The sequence below is a fragment of the Rattus norvegicus genome, chromosome X, assembly GCF_036323735.1.
Source record: "Rattus norvegicus strain BN/NHsdMcwi chromosome X, GRCr8, whole genome shotgun sequence".
NCBI lineage: Eukaryota > Metazoa > Chordata > Mammalia > Rodentia > Muridae > Rattus > Rattus norvegicus.
The window spans coordinates 5,844,959-5,867,041 of NC_086039.1; positions in this window are offsets into that span (position 1 = coordinate 5,844,959).

The following is a 22,083-nucleotide window of genomic DNA, read 5'->3' on the forward strand; positions in this document are numbered from 1 at the left end:
ATGTTAAAATAATTAAAATTTAAATTACAAAGAGGTTTATTATACAAGAAATTAAAAAGTAATGCTACAGATTTATATGGCATAAGGTTCTTGCATATCTAATATCTACTGGAAATCTCCAGTTAGATTCTGGATACACGGAATTCAAATTTCTAATGTGAAGTCTATATTTACATCAAGCTTCCTCCTCCTCTGTTCTGTAACTCAGTTAAGCCCATCATCAGTCATCTACTTGCAAACTCTAAATGCAGATTGTGATCTTAAGTCCTCCCTTCTTGTGGTCTCAACCGTTGCCCCACCATGCTTGATCAAATCTACATCTTCCCTATCATTCCGGTGTGTCCTCTTCCCTCTATCTTTATGATGACTTTCTTCTGTTGAGCCAGCCCCAGATCATACCTACACTGTTAGAACTCCTTTTGTTTCCCTGCTAGAGTTGGAACCCATGCCTTTGAGCATGCTAGAAGTGCTCTATGCTAAACTGCACTCTTAACCTCTCGTAAAATCACATAGTTGGTCTCTCTCGCGCCAAGGTTATTCTCGCACTGGTCTCAAATTTATGTCCATACTTTACATCATGCCCCACCAACCCAAAGCATTACCCTTTCATATCTCTAGTCCTTTTTGATCCTCCCCTCTCTGTCAGTCATCCTGAATATATCTTCCATGTGACTCATTCCTTACCTCTATTCTTTACTCTTCAGAAAGAAAATCAATTTAATTTAAATTATGTGTAGGGGGATACACATGTGAATGAAGCTACCCACAGATGCCAGAAGAGAGTTTTGGGTTCATTGGAACTACTCTTACAGATGGTTATGAGCTACTTGCCATGGATGCTAGGAACCAAATTTGGGTACTCTGCAAAAGCAGCACTTGCTCTTAACTGTTTCTCCATCTCTCTATACTTTATTGTTTTAGAGCCCTGACAGTTGTCTTTCCCATCTTTCTTTGCACTTCCAGGCTGATCACTCATGGGTAACATTTATTTCAGTGAACTATAATTGATAATTTCCTAATTCACAAACTACAGATGGTCCCCAATTGATGACAGCTTGACTTATAATTTGGGACATTATGATGATGCAAACCCCAACATATTCAGTAGAAAATATACACAGAGTACTGAATTCGGATGTTCTGTTGGCTTTAATCTGGTCTTTTGTCCTGCTGCAATGACATAGCCCACATCAGGTCACAAGAGAAGGTATGTGAGGTGTACTTGTCTATTTAGAATACTTTCCAAAGTGTTGTATACTTATAATATTTCAACTTATGAAACCTTGTTGTAAATCAAAGATCATCTATAGATGGAAACCTTTGTCTGGGAAAAGTGGTTCTTTTTAAACACTGTATTTTCAAGAGCTATTCCCTCTTTTGTCAAAGAGGTAAGATTTGTAATAAATATTTGCTAACAAGAGAAACAATACCCAGTTTATCTCATACTTAGCATTCATAAGTTTGTTTCATTCAGATACCAATATTGAATTGCCGAATTGCCTGCCCAAGTAAGGTCAAAGGTTGTGATGGTACTGTGCGTGAGGACTTTCTTATCAAGGACTTTGTTTCGAGGTGGGTTTTTTTTTTTTTTGCACAAAGCTCCTAATTTTTTTTAAATTCCTTGCTAAGTGCATCTTTTGTTCTGATATTTGGTCTCTGATTCATTTCTAATAGGACCCATGAGTCCCTTGGAATTTTCTGGGCAAAAGGAATGTTGTGTTGTAATAAGATTTGGGGTGCATAGGGGACTGGTCAACAGAAAAAGTAGGCCATAAATAGAGGCTTGGAATTTCAGATACTATTTCCCCAATCGACAGAAAAAGGAGTAGAAGGGTAGAGATTGAATTGATTATTTATCATATATACACTATGAAATAGCCATTAAAATATCAAAAGCGCAAGGTTCCGAGACTTCTTGGGTTGGGAGACATTGTCATGCCTAGTTGGCTGCTGTATCCCGTCTCTACAACAAAAGATGCTCCTGTGCATCTACATCACACTCTAGGCACCTCTTCACCTGGCTGTTTAGATGAATCATAGCCTTAATAATGAAACTTTAAGTGGTTGCCTTATTCCTGTGAGCCATATAAACAAATTGCTGGCACTGCTGGTATAGAGCCAAGCTGACTAGAATTTGATCTGAGCTGAGGGTTCACTGATTGTGATAAGCTATCAAAACAGAAGTCTTAGACTGAGCCCTTAACCTGCTGGGTCTACACTAATTGTAAGTAGCTAGGTGTCAAACACCTGTTGGGCAGAAGGTTGCAGAAATGATTACTGTGGGAAAATCATTCACATTCTTATTATGCTAGACATAAACTAAGAAAGTAATGAAACAGTTTCTTTTAAGTTTATGGGAACTTGCTCTTAAGTAAAGGAAAATTTGACAGAATAAAAGACATGGAATGCATTTGGGAAGACAATTCTCAATGCCTCTTTCTCTGTATGCATTTCTATATATCTTTCAAATAGAGATATGTATTACATATCTTTCTTTTAGACTAACTGTTCTTAAGTTTTGCTTAATAAAGTGTCTTAGATGATAGAAATGATGTCTTCCATTAGAAATGAGACTATATTTGTTTGCTGTCCCATTATAAGAAAGGTAATGCCTTTCCTCTGGAGCAAAGGTCAATTATGAACAGTGATTCACTGATCATTTAAAACCATTTAAGTGCCCTAAACTCAGGGTGACTCTCCTATAATGCAGTCTTTTTCTGTGTTGTGAGTACATAAGTTTTGATAGTACAAATGCTAATATTCTAGCTATTGAGGCCACTATGAGAAATGAACTTAACATTTAACTATACTAAGCTAATAGTTAACTTATAAGTAGAGTAAATTCATATACATTTCACAAACATTTGAATCTGCTGTCTTGGAAAAACAGAATCTATAGCTACATCCGGGTTCAGAGTTATGTAGTTGCCTAGCAAATGTAGGCTGAGCATTATATCAGATATTTAGTGATAGTAACATTCAGTTGAAGTATGGATTGATTAGATATTTGAAAAAAAAGTAAGTTGCTCATTAACCTCACAGTCCACTTTTCTCAAAGACTTATGCTAACTAAGTAACAAGAGCCAATATGGGACCACCTCCACAGCTCAGCCAATTGTCATCCACACAAATGTATACTGCTTTAAAATAAGTCTATTAAATGAACAAAACCTAAAATCTCGATTTTTAATAAAATATCCTGACTAATAAATGTTAAGAACTAGCTCAACTTTTAAATAGCACATGTTACATTAGAGTAAATAAAGACCTACTACTATGGGCCATCAGAATAAGTGGAAAATTATTCAGATCTTGTGAGTCACTTGCACACAGCACAGTGCCAAAAGAAAATTAAGGATTAAAATATGGCCACCATGCAAGACAATGTAAATTGAGATCACTGGATGATATTAGGCAGCATTATTGCCACGTGGCATAAATTATTGCAGTAGAGAAAAACTCTTGATAGGGGTATTTGTACTCCCTTTCATATTCTTTCAAAATTCTTTGTGCCTTCTTCCTTTTTACCCATTTTCTTTAATTATAGACTGTGCTTGTATTTATATGAACTCAATTTCAATGTTATTAATTCCTTGTGTACTATCTGTTTTTTTTTAGATTTAACTGCATGAAGCAAGTAATTTATATGCATTACTCTCTTTTGTGGGGGTACTACAACAAAATACTATAGGCTGGGGGCTAATAAACAACAAAAATGTACTACTGAGAGTGGTAAAGGCTAGAAATCTGAGATCAGAACACCAGTATGATAGCTTTCTGGTAAAAGTCCTTTTCTACTAGCTTCTTTTTAAATTCACATGTCAGAAAGGAAAGCAAGAGAGTTCTCTGGGATTTGTCTTATTTTTATTTTTTATAAAGTCATGAATTCTCTTCAATGACCTAATTACCTACCAAAGACCAGACTCCTCTTTATCATTACATTGGGAGTTAGGATTTCAACATGATACAAATATCCAGCCCATTATAATTATCTCATGTAATTCTCACAACATTTTTTACAGTATCCTAACTCTTTTGTAGATGGGAATAGGAGTGTTGTTGAAGAATTGGAGGGACAAAGAAATGAAAGATTATTGTTTAATTGAGCACAGAGTATCGATACTGGAAACTAGAGTTCTGGAGATTGATTGGCCAATAATGTGAACATACTAAATCCTATATATTTTTGTTTTGAGACAGGGTCTCTTGTAACTCATCATGGCCTTCAATTTGTTATGTAACTGAAAGTGACCTCAAATTGCTGATTCTCCTGCTTCTGCCCCCCCCCCCCCAGCAATGGTATTACGGGTATGTACACCATGCCTGGTTTGCTGAACTTGACATTTTAAAGTGGTTAAGAAGATAATTTTTATGTTATGTATATTTTATTACAAATTTTCAATAGATGCTAAATATAAAAAGACTAGGAGTCGAGGATGTAGCTTAGTTAGTGGAACATTGCCTATTATGTATGAGGCCCTGGGTTAGATCCCTAACACTACATTAAATAGCTGTGATGGCACATGATGGTAATTCTAGCACTCAGAAGGTATACACAGGAGGATAAGACCATCAAGGCCATCCTTGGCTATACAGTAAATTTGAGAGCTATTCAAAGAATAAGAGGTTAAAAACAAATAAAAGCACATGGGCCAATAGAAACAATGCTTGCCTTTATACTACTGTTACAATGTATTTACGGGTGAATTAGAGCTTGCCTGGTATGCTTTTCTTTTTTTTCCCATCCCATCCAGCCTGGTATGCTTTTCTTATACTTCTGCAATAAGCAAAAAAAAAAAAAAATGGGCTAGAAAATTAAAGGGAGGATATGCCAACATGTTGCATCCCAAACTGCCTCTGTTCTTTTCTCCCACATCACCCTGTTCACAACCTGCCATTTGGGTGAGTTTATAGTGTTCTGATCCCTATTAATCTACAGTAGCCATGAAGAAATAAAACCACAGTGTTTATTTAAACAACATTCAAATATGTTTACCAAGCCAACTAAGAGCCATTGATGTGAGTTTATATGTTCTTACTTACCTCAGGATCCTACTACTCTGTCCCCACAAACCACCAAATCATAAACTTTTACTAAATCCACAAATATGTATGAACCATGCTTATATACAAAACAGAAAACAAGAGGCGTTTTGAAGCAACACTCCATCTTTTTCTGGGGAGTTCTTTGACTTTCCTTCACTAGGTACTAGCTAATGCCAAAGAGGAAGAACTTATACTAGGGGTTATAAGAAGACTTGTGATTGTCCTGACAAAAGTGATGAATTAAAGAAGAAAAAACATTATAAAAATTCTATAGATGATAATTAGTTCATAGTAGTGAGCCACTTCTATGTTTGATAGACATTTGTCAATTCAAGTTGGAACTAAGGACTTCAGTTTCTGAGAAGTGTGTGTGTGGGGGGGTGTGGGTGTGCGCATGTGTGTGTATATATAAAATTATGTGCATACATTATATGTATGCATGCACATATAATGATTAGGCAATGAAAGATGGGTTCAGACAGTGTTGGAAATTATTGCAAAAGGGAGACTATTCTTAGCTGCAAGGTCTACAAGTCTCATATATATCCAAATACTCATATTTATCAAAATCAGGTGCTATACAGAATTATCTAAAATAAAATATATCTTATGATTTTTAATGACAGTCCTTGCAATGTATCTAAAATTTGGTGTAATTGTATAATTGGGGGATTTAAGACATATAAAGACAATAAAATATGTTTTAGACTCCTTTTTGTTCAGTACTACGAAGACTCTAAACTTCCTTCCTAAATTTTAGTACATACTCGATGTAAACACAGGGGCTTTGGAGTTAGCCAATCATGGTGGTATTACAGTTTGAGATGATGTGGTTTTGGTGTGCATGCAGACAGTGGTAGCATGCTTGCTTAGCTTGTTTATGGTCCTGAGTTCCTTTCTCAGTATCAAAATAGAAAAACAAAATGGAGACAATGAATTTCTAGGTCCTCTATATTTTGCTAATATTTTTTAGTAGATTTATTTTTCCAGTAGAATCACAACTGTACATATTGGGCCTTGCATAGTGGGCCTTGCTCTAAGAATACAAGGCTTTGATTTCATGAGACTTTTAGTTAGTCAAGTGTTGTAATACTGGTGAAGTTCTTAAAGACCTTGCTGAGCAAAAGCCTGCTTAACCAGAGGCCATGCCAGGCACCAGACTACCAGGTAGGACACATACCAATTCCCAACTCTTTTGATGCTCCCCAAGCTATCCCTCATCCCCTCAACTCATCATTGTATAGCCCTCCAACTTCAATAGAGATTCCTTGTTCAACCACAGGCCATACCAGTCAGAGGACCAGAGAGGAAACATATCAAGGAATAAAACACTCATTCAGCAAAGACAAACTAAAAAATGAACACCCAGACCTATAATTGTCCCAACCAAAATGCCTAGATACCAGCATAAGAACACAATCAGCAACAGTCAAGGCAATATGTCACCACCAGAGCACAAGTGGTGCTCTACTACAGAAGCCCTGTTTATTCCCACACAGAAGCACAAGAAAAAAAGATTGTAAAGCAAACTTTATGAAGATGATAAGGAGATTAAAGAATAAATGAATAAATCAATTAACAAAATTGAGAAAAAGACCGACAAAAATTGGGGGAAATGAATAAATCCCTTAAAGAAAACCAAGGAATATGAGAAAAACAAACAGTTGAAGGAAAAGAATAAAGCTGTTCAAGACCTGGAAATGGAAATAGAAGTAAAAAAGAAAACACAAACTAAGGGAATTCAGGAATTGAAAAGTCTAGGTAGGTGAACAGAAGCAACAGAGGCAAGTATCACCAACAGAATATAAGACTTGGAAAAGACAACCCAAGGTGCTAAAGATATGATCAAAGAAATAGATATAAATGTCAAGAAAATATTGAATGTAAAATGTTTTTGATACAAAACACCCAAGAAATATAAAACACTATGCAAAGACCGTATCTAAGAATAATAGGAATGGAGGAAGAGGAGGACAAGGAGGAGGCACAAGAAAATAAAAACAAGTAGAAGAAAAAGAATAATCTCAATTCTCAAAGCCAGAAAATGTTTTCAAAAAATTACAGAAGAAAATTTTCTTAACCTAAAGAAGGATGCCAATAAAGGTACAAGAAACATACAGAATACTAAAAAGATTGGACCAGAAAAGAAGGTCCCTTTGTCACATAATACTGAAAACACTAAATGTAGAGATAAATTAGGAATATTAAAAGCTGCAAGGAGAAAATGCCAAGTACAATACAAAGACGGGTATATTAGATTTATACCTGACTTCTCAATGGAGATTTTAAAAGCCTGGACAAATATTGTGCAGACTCTAAGAGACCACAGATATGAGGCCAGACTACTATGGGCAGCAAAACTTTCAATCACTATAGATAATAAAACAAAGATATTCCATGGTAAAGTTAAATAGAAACAATATCTATCCACAAATCCAGCACTACAGAAGTTAGTAGGAGGAAAACTCCTACCCATGCAGGTTACCTACACCCCCATGAAAACACAGGAAATAATTGATCTAACAAAGTAAAAACAAAATAAAGGAAGCACACAAACACCACCACCACCACCACAAACAACAACAAGAACAAACACAACAACAGCAAAACCAGGGATTAACAATCATTGGTTATAGCTATATCTCAATATCAGTGGTTTCAATTTCCCCTCAAAAAATACACAGACAAACAGAATGAATACAAAACAGGATCCATCCTTCTACTGCATCCAAGAAAGACACCTTGACATCAAAGATAAGCAGAGAAAGGGCTTGAAAACGATTTTCTAACCTAATGGATCTAAGAAACAAGCTGGTACAGCCATTCTAATACCTAACAAACTTGACTTCTAACCAAAATTAATCAAAAGAGGTGGGGAAGGATACTTCCTCCTCATCAAAAGAAAAATCCACCACGATTATCTTTCAGTTCTTAATGTCTGTGTCCCAAACACAGGGCACCCATGTTTATAAAAGAAACATTACTGCAAAGCAGGCTCATTGGGCCAGTGACACCCAGAAATTAAGAGGGTTTTGGAATCCGGGAGGTTGCAGATGGTTACTCTGCAGCTGTTATCATGCCACAAAATGAATATATTGAATTGCACTGTAATGATATGAATATTGTTTGGATTACCATGAGGAAAAGAGAAAAAAAAGAACGTCTGGAGGCCCATGAACGTTCGAAAAAGGCAAAAAAAAAAAAAAAAAAGAAAGAAAAAAAAGGATTGTCCTGAAGGCTAAGCCTCCCCATAAACAGTACCACACCAAGAAAATACAAATGAGAAAAGGGCAGTTGAGAGCAAAAGTACTTTCCAACATGATTAAAAAACAACAACAACAAAAAAAAGAAATGGGAGGTTCCTCTACCCAAACTTCATGCCCAAGGATAAACAGAAGTATTGAAAGTTATTTGAACAGGAAAAAGAAAAAAAGAAGGCATGGAAGAGAATGGTTACAAAAGTCTGCTTTGTTGGTGATGGTTTTACAAGAAAACCACCTAAATATGAAAGGTTCATTAGGCTAATGGATCTATATTTCAAAAAAGCTCATGTCACACATCCTGAGCTTAAAGTTTGACTGCCTATACTCACTGTGAAAAAGAATCCATCATCTCCATTATATATAATCCTGGTTGTGATCATCAAAGGTACAGTTATTGAAGTGAATGTGAATGAGCTGGGCCTTGTGACACAAGGAGGTAAGGCGATTTGGGGAAAGTATGCCCAAGTTACCAAGAATCCTGAAAACAATGGGTGCATAAATGCAGTCTTGCTGGTTTGACAGTGATGTCATAGAAGTCATTCTATGACACTACTGAGGACTACATACTGTCAGGAAAACACTATCACTGGGATCTTTCTGAACTTCCAAGTAGTCTTACCCCATGTGCAGTCATCATGAAGTATTTATTAAATTGTAAAGGAAAATAAAACACTGCCCAAATTAAAAAAAAAAAAAGAAACATTACTAAAGCTAAAATCACACACTGACCTTCTTACACTGATAATGGGAGACTCCAACACCCTACTCTTACAAATGGACTGGTCATCCAGACAAAAACTAAACAAAGAAATACACAAGCTAGTAGATATTGTGAACCAAATGTAACTTACAGATATCTACAGAACATTTCAATCGTGCACAAAAGAATATACATTCTTCTCTGCACCTCACAGAACTTTCTCCAAAATTGACCACACACACAGTCACAAAGCAAATCTCAACAGATAAAAGAAAATTGAAATTACCCCCTGTATCCTATCAGACCACCACAGATTGAAGCTAGATTTCAACAACAGAAACAACAGCAAGCCTACAAACTCACAAAAACTGAAAAAATGTCTACTGAATGAAAACTGGGTCAATACAGAAAAAAGAAAGCCAAAGGCTTCAGTGAAAATGAACACACAGCACACGCCAACTTATGGGACACAATGAATCCTAAAAGAACAGTTCATAGCACTGTCTACTTAAAACTATTTGGAAAGATCTCATACTAACAACTAACAACACACATGAGAGCTCTAGAACAAAAAGAAGTAAGCACAACTAAGAGAAGTAAACAGGAGGAAATTAAATCAAAGTGACTGCTGAAATTAATAAAATAGAAACAAAGAGAACACTGTAAAGAATCAAGGAAACAGAGTTGGATTGTTGAGAAAATCAACAGGATAACAAGTCCTTATCCAAACTAACTGAAGGATGGAAAGACATTATCTAAACTAAGAAAATTACAAAGAGGGAGGACAGAGCAGACCCAGGAAATCCAAAGAATTATTAGGCCATACTTTAAAATCTATACTCCACAAAATTGGGAATTCTAAAAGAAAGGGATAATTTTCTTGAAAGGTACCATTTGCCAACCTTAAATCAAGATCAGATAAACAACCCCTAAGAAAATAGAAGTAGTCACTGAAAATCTTCTAACCAAATAAAGTCTAGGACCAAACAATATTAGCCCAGAACTTTACCAGACTTTTAAAGAAGCACTAATACCAGTATGCCTCAAATTCCACCAAACTGTAAGAGAAGAACATTATCAAATTAATTTTATGAGGCCACAGTCACTCTGATACCCAAACCACAAAAGATTCAACAAAGAGAAAGGGAACAAATCTCGTATAAGTAGAGATGCAAAAATATTCAATAAAATACACAGAAACTGAATTCAAGTACACATCCCAAAGATTATCAACACGACCAAGTAGATTTCATCCCAGAGATGCATGGATGGTTCAACATACAAAAATTTAATGTAATCCTCCATGTAAACAAACTGAAAGATAAAAATACACTATCATCTCATTAGATGTTCAGCAAAAGCCTTTGACAAAATCCCAAACCCCTTCATGATAAAATTTGTGGAGACAACACAGATACAAGGGCAATACCTTGACATAAAAAAGGTAATTTACAGCAAGGCTATAGTCAACATTGAATTAAATGTAGAGAAACCCAAACAATTTCCTGAAAACCAGGAATAAAGCAAGGTTGTCCACTCTCTATTTATTCAAATAGTACTTGAAGTTCTAGCTATGGTAATAAGACAACTGAAGGAAATCAAAGAATACAAGTTGGAAAGAAATAAGTCAAAGTAATGCTGTTCACAAATGATATGATAGCATATATAAACAACCCACAAAATTCTATAAGAGGACTCCTACAGTTGAGAAACACCTCCAGAAAATTGGCTAAATACAATATTAACTCAAAAATTCCTATATACCAATGACAAATGGACTGAGAAAGAAAGCATAGAAACAACACATTTCACAATAGCCACAAATAGAGTAACTCTAACCAAGCAAGTTGAAACTTAAATTCTTTAAAAAAGAAATAGAAGAAAACATAGGAAAATAGAAAGATCTCCATGCTCATGGATAGGTAGCATTGATGTAGTAAAAATGGCTATCTTACCAAAAGAAATCTGATGATTCAATGCAATTCCCATAAAAATTCCAACATAATTTATAGGCCTTGAATAGACAATACCCAACTTCACATGATAACCCAGGATAGCTAAAGAATTCCTGAGTGATAAAAGTACTGCTGGAGGCATCACCATCCCTGTACTACAGAGCAATAATAATAAAAACTGCACGGTTTTGACATAAAAATAGACATATTGATCAATAAAATCATATTGGAGAACCAGAAATAAACATAGACCTATGGGCATATTATTTTTGATATAGAAGCCAAAAAGATGCAATGGAAAGAAGAAAGCATCTTCAACAAATGTTACTGGCCTAACCGGATGGCTGCATGTAGAAGAATGCAAATAGTTCTATATCTATCACGCTGTATAAAACACAAATCAAAGTGGATCAAAGATCTCAACATAAAATTAGATACACTGAGCCTGATAGAAGAGAAAGTGGGGAATAGTCTGGAATGCACTGACACAGGAGACAACTTTCTGAACACAGATAAGGCAGACATTAAGATCAAAATTAATAAATGAGGCCTCATGAAACTGAAAATCCTCTGTAAGGCAAAGGGCATTGTCAATAGGACAAAAGAATAGTCTAGAGAATGGGAAAAAGATTTTCACCAAACCCACAACTATTTGAAGGCTAGTATCCAAAATATATAAACAACTCAAAAAAAATACCTAGACATTATCACATTAAATAATCCAATTAATAAATGGGATACAGATCTAAAGAGAGAATGCTCTATAGAGAAAATGAAACTGGCTGAGACATATTTAAAGAAATGTCAAGGAAATTCAAATCAAACTGCTTAGATATCTTACACCTGTCCAAATCAATAGTACAAGTGACAGCTCAAGCTAGTGAGGGTATGGAGTAACACTTTTCCATTGCTGGTGGGAGTGCAAATTTGTACAACTTTGAAATCAGTATGTCACTTCCTCAGAAAACTGGCAGTAGATAAGGCCCAGCTATACCACTCTTAGGCATACACTCAAAGTATGCTCCATTCTACCCCCAAATCAGCTCAGATAAGTTCTTAGTGGTTTTATTCATTGTGAATAATAGCTTGAAACTGGAAACAGCCTACATATTCCTCAAAGGAAGAATAGATAAAAAATGAGGTACATTTACACAATGGAATATTACTCTGCTGTTTAAAAATGACACCATGAAATTTGCAGGTAAATGGATGGAAATTGAAAAATCATCATAAGGTAACCAAGACCCAGAAAGACAAGCATGGTATTATGTAAATCACAATCATGCTACAACCTACAGACCCAGAAAGGCTAAGTAATGAAGAGAACACGTGGATCTTTTTGGGAAGGGAAAACAGCATAGATTTTGTGGATGCACTGAGGGCAGAAGGAAATGGGAACATGTGTGATCAGTTGGCGGGGTGGAGGGAGAGAGGACAAGGAGAGATAGAAAACTGGTATTGGAGGGCACAAGTATAGTAGAAACTCCCAGGATTCTATAAGGATGACCCTACAGAGGACTCTTAGTAATGGAAGAAAAGGAGCCTGCACCCGCTATCTTCTGTAACAAGGCAAGACTTTTAGTGGAGGGACTTGGACACCAAAAGAGCTACAAAACCTTGAACCTATAATCTATCCTGCCTGCAAGACGTGCTGCAGCAATGGAGGCACAGAACTTGCTTGAGTGGCCAACCAATGACCTTTCTAATTTGAAGCCCATGCCAAGAGAGAGAACCTATGTCTGACCCTGCCTGGATAGCCAGAAATCAGGATCTGTATAGTCTAGAGACACAGGATAGAAAAAAAAGATCTTTAATGACATTCTGCTATACTCATAGCCCAATCACCATTAGAGGGCCTCCTCTGGCCCTCTGGATGGGAGCAGATGCAGAGACACACAGCCAAACATTAAGCAGGAAAGAAGCCCAAATTGGAGATTTGTGTGGGGGTTCATCCTCTTGAAGCTCTGGGAACCCTATGGAAGATGGAGAAGAAGAACTGTAGGATCCAGAGAGGTGGAAGACATCAGAATATGGCCCATAGAATCAAATAAGCAGGGCTAATGGGTGATCATAGAGTCTGAAGAGGCAATCATGGAGCTTGCATGAGTCTGTTCTTGGTTCTTTGTGTATTTTCTGAATTTTAGCTTGATGTTTTTGTGAGTCCTAACAGTGGAAGTGGGTGGTGTTTATGACTCTTTTGCCTGCCCTTGGGTCTCTATTCCTTCTACTGGGTTGGCTTGCCCAGCCTTGGTACGAGTGTTTTCCCTAGTCTTCCTGTATCTTGTTATGCTGTGTTTTGTTGATAACCTTTGGAAGCCTGCTTTTTCTGAAGAAGAACAGAGAAGGAGTGTTCCTGAGGGAGAGGGGAGGTATGTGGGAAAACAGGAGTAGTGGAAGGGGAAAATATAGTCATGATATATTTTAGAAAAGAAATAAAAGGGCATGCTTGTCTTCTACTGCAACAAATTACTAATAGTCCTTGTCGTCAAAATGTATGAAGAAGTCCTTTAAAAATTATTTATTTTTGTGGGCATATATGTGTATATTAAGTAAACCATGTGTGTGCAGGAATCTGTGGAGGCCAGAAGAAGACATTGCATATCCAGGAACTATTACAATGTTACGGGTGATAGTAAGCTTGGTGTGGGTATTCTAACTGAACCAAGGAATTCTGCAAGAGCAGTGAGCATAGCCCTATTTCACAGTAGTCCTAAAAAATCAATGTACAAAATTATAACTGTTCTTTAATCTTTACAAATTACTTTCAAAAACTAAAAGGTGAAAAATGCTAAAATTATTTGTTTAGTATACCATAATTTTAAAAACTTTAAAATTTAAAATAACTTTGAAAATTACTTTCATTTCTTTCTAAAAACATATCAAAGAACAGCTGGGCAAAGAGGTATTCATTGATAATCCTAACATGCAGGTGACAAGATAGGTGGATAAAGACCAGCATAGGATATATAGTCAAAATCATCTTTGAATTAAAACAAGGGCTGGAGAGATGGCTCAGCAGTTTTCAGAGGACCCCAGTTTAATTCCCAGGATCCATATGGCAACTTATATTAGTTGTAACTCCAGTCTTAGGGAGTTCTGGTCTCCACTGGTACTGTGCTCATGTGGTGTACATAAATGCATGCAGGTAAAATAACCAAATAAAAATAAATCATAAAATTAAAACAAACAAAACAAATATACAAAAATTTACAAAATTTACTCAAGCCATACTTGCTACTTTCTTATGCAAATTACCATATGAAGCAGGACCTTTTCTGTTCCCTGGTAAATTGGCATATTCTAAGACTGACTAAGATTCCTATATCTTGCTCCCTGCACTTGTGGTGTTGTAAACATATCTTAACATGGTTTTGTACTGATCACTTACTTGTAGACATCTTCAGTTTTTCATCATGACCATTCTGTTCATATATAAGTTTGGTATAATCCCCTTTGCTAAATATTTTGAGAACTGCACCAATACAGTAATATTTGTCAATTTTTTTCATTTATGTTCATGTGGACTTAAATTCCAATATTCCAAATTTTCTTGGGTTTTTTTGAATATTTTTTATTTACATTTCAAATATGGTGTCCTGTCCATAAACCCCCTATCTCAAGCCCCTCCCCCCTCTTCTATGAGGGTGTTCCCCCAACCAACCACCCACTCTTCCCAACTCCCTGCTCTGATATTTTCCTACACTGGCAGGTCCAGCCTTGGCAGGACCAAGGGCTTCTCTTCCCTTTGGAGCACCAAAAGATCATTCTGCTACATAAGCAGCTGAAGCCATGGGTCTATGTGTACTCTTTGAATGGTAGTTTAGGCTCTGGGAACTATGGTTGGTTAGCCTTGTTGTTTTTTTAGGATTGCAAACCCCATTAGCTCCTTCAATCCTTTCTCTAACTCCTCCAATGGGGACCCCATTCTCAGATCAATGGTTGGTTGCGAGCATCAGCCTCTGTATTTGTCTTGCTCTGGCAGAGCATCTCAGGAGATAGCTATAACAGAATCCTGTCAGCATGCACTTCCTGGCATCAGCAATATTGTCTGGGTCTGGTGGCTGTATGTATATGGACTGAATCCCCATGTGGGAGCAGTATCTGGATGAACTTTCCTCCAGTCTCTGTTCCAAACATTTTCTACTTATTTCCTCCTATGAATATTTTTGTTCCCCTTCTAAGAAGGACTGAAGCATCTGTACTTTTCTTCCTGACCTTCATATAATCTGTGGATTATATTTTGGGTAATCTGAGCTAATGGGCTAATATTCACTCATCAGTGAGTACATACCGTGCATGTTTTACTTGTGACTGGGTTGCCTCACTCAGGATGATATTTTCTAGTTCTATCCATTTGCTTATGAATTTCATGAAGTCATTGTTTTCAATAGTTGTGCAGCACTCCATTGTGTAAATGGACCACATTTTCTGTATCCATATTGCTGTTGTATGTAAACCATGTGTGTGCAGGAATCTGTGGAGGCCAGAACACATTGCATATCCAGGAACTGATACAATGTTATGGGTGATAGTAAGCCTTGGTGTGGGTATTATAGCTGAATCTTATAAAGAACATCTGCATTCTTTCCAGCTTCTGGCTATTATAAATAAGGCTGCTATGAACAAAGTGGAGCATGTGTCTTTGTTGTATGCTGGAGGATCTTTTGGGTATATGCCCAGGAGTGGTATAGCTGGGTCCTCAGGTAGTACTATGTCCAGTTTTCAGAAGAACCTCCAGACTGATATCCAAAGTGGTTGTACCACCTTGCAATTCCACCAAAAATGGAGGAGTGTTCCTCTTTCTCCACATCTTCATCAGCATCTGTTGTCACCTGAGTTTTTTTTTTTTTTTTTAACTTAGCCATTCTGACTGGTAGGCGGTGGAATCTCAGGGATGTTTTGATTTGCATTTCCCTGATGACTAAAGATGTTGAAAATTTATATATGTGCTTCTTGGCCATTTGATATTCCTCAGTTGAGAATTCTCTGTTTAGCTCTGAGCCCCCCCCCTTTTTTAAAAAAGGGTTATTTGATTCTCTGGAATCTACCTTCTTGTGTTCTTTGTATATATGGGATATTAGCCCTCCATGGGATTTAGGATTGGTAAAGATTTTTTTCCCAATCTGTTGGTGGCTGTTTTGTCCTAATGACAAATGTCCTTTGCCTTACAGAAACTTTGCAATTTTATGAAGTCCCATTTGTCGATTCTTTATCTTAGAGCTTAAACCACTGGTGTTTATTTCAGGAAATTTTCCCAAGTGACCATGTGTCCAAGGCTCTTCTGTGCTATTTCTTCTATTAGTTTGAGTGTATCTGTTTTTACGTGGAGGTCCTTGATCCACTTGGACTTAAGCTCTCTATACAGGGTGATAAGAATGGATCCACTTGCATTTGTCTACATGGGAATTTCCAGTTGAACCAGCACCATTTGTTGAAAATGCTCTCTGTTTTCAACTTGATGGTTTTAGATCCTTTGTCAAAGATCAAGTGACCATAGGTGTGTGGGCTCATTTCTGGGTCTTCAATTCTATTCCATTTATTTACATGGCTGTCTCTGTACCAGCACCATACAGTTTTAATCACTATTGCTCTGTAATACAGCTTGAGGTCAGGGAGGGTGAGTCCCCCAGAAGTTCTTTTATTGTTGAGGTTAGTTTTTGCTGTCCTGGGTTTTTTTGTTATTCCAGATGAATTTGCAAATTGCTCTCTAACTCTATGAAGAATTGAGGTGGAATTTTGATGGCAATTGCATTGAATCTGTAGATTGCTTTGGGAAAGATGGCCATTTTTGCAATATTAATCCTGCCAATCCATGAATATGTGAGATCTTTCCATCTTCTGAGATCTTCTTCAATTTCTTTCTTCAGAGACTTGAAGTTCTTGTCATACTGATCTTTCATTTGCTTTGTTAGAGTCCCACTGAGGTATTTTATGTAATTTGTGATTATTCTGAAGGGTGTCATTTCCCTAATTTCTTTCTCAGCCTGTTTATCCTTTGAGTAGAGGAAGGCTACTGATTTGTTTGAGTTAATTTTGTATCCAGCCATTTTGCTGAAGCTGTTTAGCAGATTTCAAAGTTCTCTGGTAGAATTTTTGGGGTCACTTAAGTATACTATCGTGTCATCTGCAAATAGTGATATTTTGACTTCTTCTTTTCCACCTTGTATCCCTTTTGCCTTCTTTTGTTGTCTTATTGCTCTACCTAGGATTTAAGTACTATATTCAGTTGGTAGGGAGAGAACGGGCAGCCTTGTCTAGTCCTTGATTTTAGTGGGATTGCTTCAAGTTTTTCTCCATTTAGTTTAATGTTCACTACTGGTTTGTTGTATATTGCTTTTACTATGTTCAGGTATGGGCCTTGAATTCCTGATCTTTCCAAGACTTTTAACATGAAGGCATGTTGAATTTTTTCAAATGCTTTCTCAGAATCTAATGACATGATCATGTGAATTTTTTCTTTGAGTATGTTTCTATGGTGGATTACTTTGATGATTTCTGTATATTGAACCATTCCTGAATCCCAGGGATGAAGCCTACTTGATCATGATGGGTGATAGTTTTGATGTGTTCTTGGATTCGATTTTTGAGAATTTTTTTTGAGTATTTTGGCATCAAGATTCATAAGGGAAACTGCTGAAGTTCTCTTTCTTTGTTGGATCTTTTTGTGGTTTAGGTATAAGTGTAATTGTGACTTCATAGAAGGAATAGGGTAATGTTTCTTCTGTTTCTATTTTGTGGAAATGTTGGGACGGTATTGGTATTAGGTCTTTTATGAAGAATTGTTAGAATTCTGCACTAAACCCACCTGGTCCTGAGTCATTTTTGTTGGGAGACTTTTAATGAATGCTTCTATTTTTTTAGGAGTTGTGGGACTATTTAAAGGATTAATTTAATCCTGAGTTAATTTGGTACCTGATATCTGTCTAGAATATTGTCCCTTTCATCCAGATTTTCCAAGATTTTCAGTATAGGTTTTTGTAGTAGGATCTGATAATTTTTTTTTTTTGGATTTCCTCAGATTCTGTTGTTATGTCTCCCTTTTGATTTCTGATTTTGTTAATTTGGATACATTCTCTGTGCCATCTGATTGGTCTGGCTAAAGGTTTATCTATCTTGTTGATTTTTTAAAAGAACCAGCTCCTACTTTTGTTGATTCTTGGTATAGTTCTTTTTGTTTCTCCTTGGTTGATTTCAGCCCTGAGTTTGATTATTTCCTTCTGTCTACTCTTCTTCAGGGTTATTGCTTCTTTTTGTTGTAGCTCATGTATGCTCTCTTCAGTTACTTTTTGGAGACACTCATTGTGTCCCATAAGTTTGGGTATGTTGTGTCTTCATTTCCATTGAAATCTATAATGTCTTTAATTTCTTCACTTCTTCCTTGACCAAGTTATCATTGAATAGAACATTGTTCAGTTTCCATGTGTATGTGGATTTTCTGTCATTTTTGTTATTATTGAAGACCAGCCTTAGTCCATGGTGACCTGATAGAATGTATGGGATTGTATTAATCTTTTTGCATCTCTTGCGGCCTGTTTTGTGAAAGATTATATGGTCAATATGGGAGAAAGTACCATGAGGTGCTGAGAAGAAAGTATATTCTTTTGTTTTAGAATGAAATGTTCTATAGATATCTGTTAAATCCATTTGGTTCATAACTTCTGTTAGTTTCTCCTTGTCTCTGTTTAGTTTCTATTTCCATGATCTGTCCTTTGAGGAGAGTGGCATGTTGAAGTCTCCAATTATTATTCTTTGAGGTGCAAGGTGTGCTTTGAGCTTTAGTAAGGTTTCTTTTATGAATGTAGGTGCCCTTGCATTTGGAGCATAGATATTCAGGATTGAGAGTTCATCTTGGTGGATTTTTCCGTTGATGAATATGAAATGTCCTTCCTTATCTTATTTGATACCTTTATGTTGAAAGTTGATTTTATTCAATATTAGAATGGCTACTCTAGCTTGATTCTTGGGACCATTTGCTTGGAAAATTGTTTTCCAGTCTTTTAGTCTGAGGTAGTGTCTGTCTCTGATGTGTATTTCCTGTATGCAATAAAATGCTGGGTCCTCTTAAAGTATCCAGTCTATTAGTCTATATCTTTTTATTAGGGAATTGAGTCCATTTATGTAGAGAGATATTAGGTACCAATGATTGTTGTTTCCTGTTATTTTAGTTGTTAGAGGTGGAGTTATGTTTGTGTGGCTATCTTCTTTTGGGTTATCTGAAATTGCTTTTTCTAGTGTGTAGTTTCCCTCTTTGCATTGGAGTTTTCCATCTATTATCCTTTATAGGGAACGATTTCTGGAAAGATATTGTATAAATTTGGTTTTGCCATGGAATATCTTGGTTTCTCCATGTATGGTAATTGAGAGTTTTATTGGATATAGTAGCCTGGCTAGACTTTCTGTTATCTTAGGTTCTGTATGACATCTGTCGAAAATCTTCTGGCTTTCATAGTCACTGGTGAGAAGTCTGGTGTAATTCTGGTAGGTCTGCCTTTATATGTTACTTGAGTTTTTCTCTTACCGCTTTTAATATTCTTTCTTGGTTTTGTGCATTTGGTGTTTTGACTCTTATGTGATCAGAGGAATTTCTTTTCTGGTCCAATCTATTTGGAGTTCTGTAGGCTTCCTGTATGTTCATGGGCATCTCTTTATTTAGGTTTGGGAAGTTTTCTTGTATAATTCTGTTGAAGATATTTACTGGCCCTTTATGTTGAAAACCTTCACTCTCCTCTATACCTATTATTCTTAGGTTTGTTCTTCTTCTTGTGTCCTGGATTTCCTAGATATTTTCAGTTAGGAACTTTTTGTGTTTTGCATTTATTTGACGGTTGTGTCAATCTTTTCTTTGGTATCTTCTGCCCCTGATATTCTCTCTTCCATCTCTTGTATTCTTTTGGTACTGCTTGTCTATGACTCCTGATCTCTTTCCAAGGTTTTCTATCTCCACAGTTGTCTCTCTTTCTGATTTCTTTATTGTTTGTTATTCCATTTTTAGATCCTGGATGGTTTAGTTCAATTCCTTGACCTATTTGGTTGTGTTTTCCTGTAATTCTTTAAGGAAAAGTTGTGCTTCCTCTTTATTTTTTTTATCTTTATTAACTTGAGTATTTCTTATTTACATTTTGATTGTTATTCCCTTTCCCCGTTTCAAGGCCAACACCCCCCTAACCCATACCCCTCCCCTTCTATATTGGTGTTTCCTTCCCCATCCTCCCCCATTAACACCATCCCCCCAAAAATCACATTCACTGGGGGTTCAGTCTTGGCAGGGCCAAGGGCTTCTCCTTCCACTGGTGCACTTACTAGGCTATTCATTGCTACCTATGAGGTTGGAGCCCAGATTCAGTCCATGTATAGTCTTTGGGTAGTGGCTTAGACCCTGGAAGCTCTGGTTGGTTGGCATTGTTGTTCATAAGGGGTCTCGAGCCCCTTCAAGCTCTTCCAGACCTTTCTCTGTTTCCTTCAATGGGGGTCCCATTCTCAGTTCAGTGGTTTACTGCTGGCACTCGCCTACGTATTTGCTGTATTCCAGGTGTGTCTCTCAGGAGAGATCTACATCCAGTTCCTGTTGGCCTGTATTTCTTTGATTCATCCAACTTATCTAATTGGGTGGCTGTATAAGTAAGGGCCACAAGTGGGGCAGGCTCTGAATGGGGGTTCCTTCTGCCTCTGTTTTAAACTTTGCCTCCCTATTCCCTCCTAAGGGTATCCTTGTTCCCCTTTTAAAGGAGGAATGAAGCATTCGCATTTTGGTCATCCCTCTTGAGTTTCATGTGTTCTGTGCATCTAGGGCAATTCAAGCATTTGGGCTAATAGCCACTCATCAATGAGTGCATACCATGTGTGTTTTTCTGTGATTGGGTTAACTCACTCAGGATGATATTTTCCAGTTCCCTCCACTTGCCTATGAATTTCATAAAGTCATTGTTTTTGATAGATGAGTAATATTCCATTGTGTAGATGTACAATATTTTCTGTATCCATTCCTCTGTTGAAGGGCATCTGGGTTCTTTCCAGCTTCTGGCTATTATAAATAAGGCTGCTATGAACATTGTGGAGCACGTGTCTTTTTTATATGTTGGGGCATCTTTTGGGTATATGCCCACGAGAGGTATATATAGCTGGGTGCTCAGGTAGTTCAATGTCCAATTTTCTGAGGAACCTCCAGACTGATTTCCAGAATGGTTGTACCAGTCAGCAATCCCATCAACAATGGAGGAGTGTTCCTCTTTCTCCACATCCACAGCAGCATTTGCTGTCACCTGAGTTTTTGAACTTAGCCATTCTCACTGGTGTGAGGTGAAATCTCAGGGTTGTTTTGATTTGCATTTCCATTATAACTAAAGATGTTGAACGTTTCTTTAGGTGTTTCTCAGCCATTCAGCATTCCTCAGCTGTGAATTCTTTGTTTAGCTCTGAACTCCATTTTTTAATAGGGTTATTTGTCTCCCTGCAGACTTACTTCTTGAGTTCTTTTTATATTTAGGATATGAGCCCTCTCTTTGTTGTAGGATTGGTAAAGATCTTTTCCCAATCTGTTGGTTGTCACTTTGTCCTGACAACTGTGTCCTTTGCCTTACAGAAGCTTTGCAGTTTTGTGAGATCCCATTTGTCAATTCTTGATCTTAGAGCATAAGCCATTGGTGTTTTGTTCAGGAAATTTTCTTCATTGCCCATGTGTTCGAGATGCTTCCCCACTTTTTCTTCTATTAGTTTGAGTGTACCTGGTTTGATGTGGAGGTCCTTGATCCACTTGGAATTAAGCTTTGTACAGGGTGATAAGCATGGATCCATCTGCATTCTTCTACATGTTGACCTCCAGTTGAACCAGCACCATTTGCTGAAAATGTTATCTTTTTTTCCATTGGATGGTTTGGACTCCTTTGTCAAAAATCAAGTGTCCGTAGGTTTGTGGGTTCATTTCTGGGTCTTCAATTCTATTACACTGATCTATCTGTGTCTCTGTACCAATACCATGCAGTTTTTATCACTATTGCTCTGTAATACTGCTTGAGTTCAGGGATAATGATTTCCCCAGAAGTCCTTTTATTGTTGAGGATAGTTTTAGCTATCTTGGGTTTTTTGTTATTCCAGATGAATTTCTTTCTCGGCCTGTTTCTCT